The sequence below is a fragment of the Melozone crissalis genome, unplaced genomic scaffold, assembly GCF_028551555.1.
Source record: "Melozone crissalis strain CALT ecotype California unplaced genomic scaffold, PUWL_Pcris_2 ptg000041l_1, whole genome shotgun sequence".
NCBI classification, from domain to species: domain Eukaryota; kingdom Metazoa; phylum Chordata; class Aves; order Passeriformes; family Passerellidae; genus Melozone; species Melozone crissalis.
The window spans coordinates 2,491,532-2,491,752 of NW_026535819.1; positions in this window are offsets into that span (position 1 = coordinate 2,491,532).

The window sequence follows — 221 nt, forward strand, 5'->3', positions numbered from 1 at the left end:
TTGGGACGCTCTGGGTGCCAATGGCTGCAGTGCCAGGGCCTTTGTCCATCATCATCATCATCATCATCATCATCGCCATCATGCCAGGCTCATCTCCGAAATCCCCTCTGCTCCCTCCGTGTCACGGCACTCAGGGCTGTCCCTCCGTCCTTTCCAAGAGCAGGTGACATTTCACAGCACCGAGTCCTTTCCCTTCCCGCTGCCTGGGGGCGGCCCCTGTA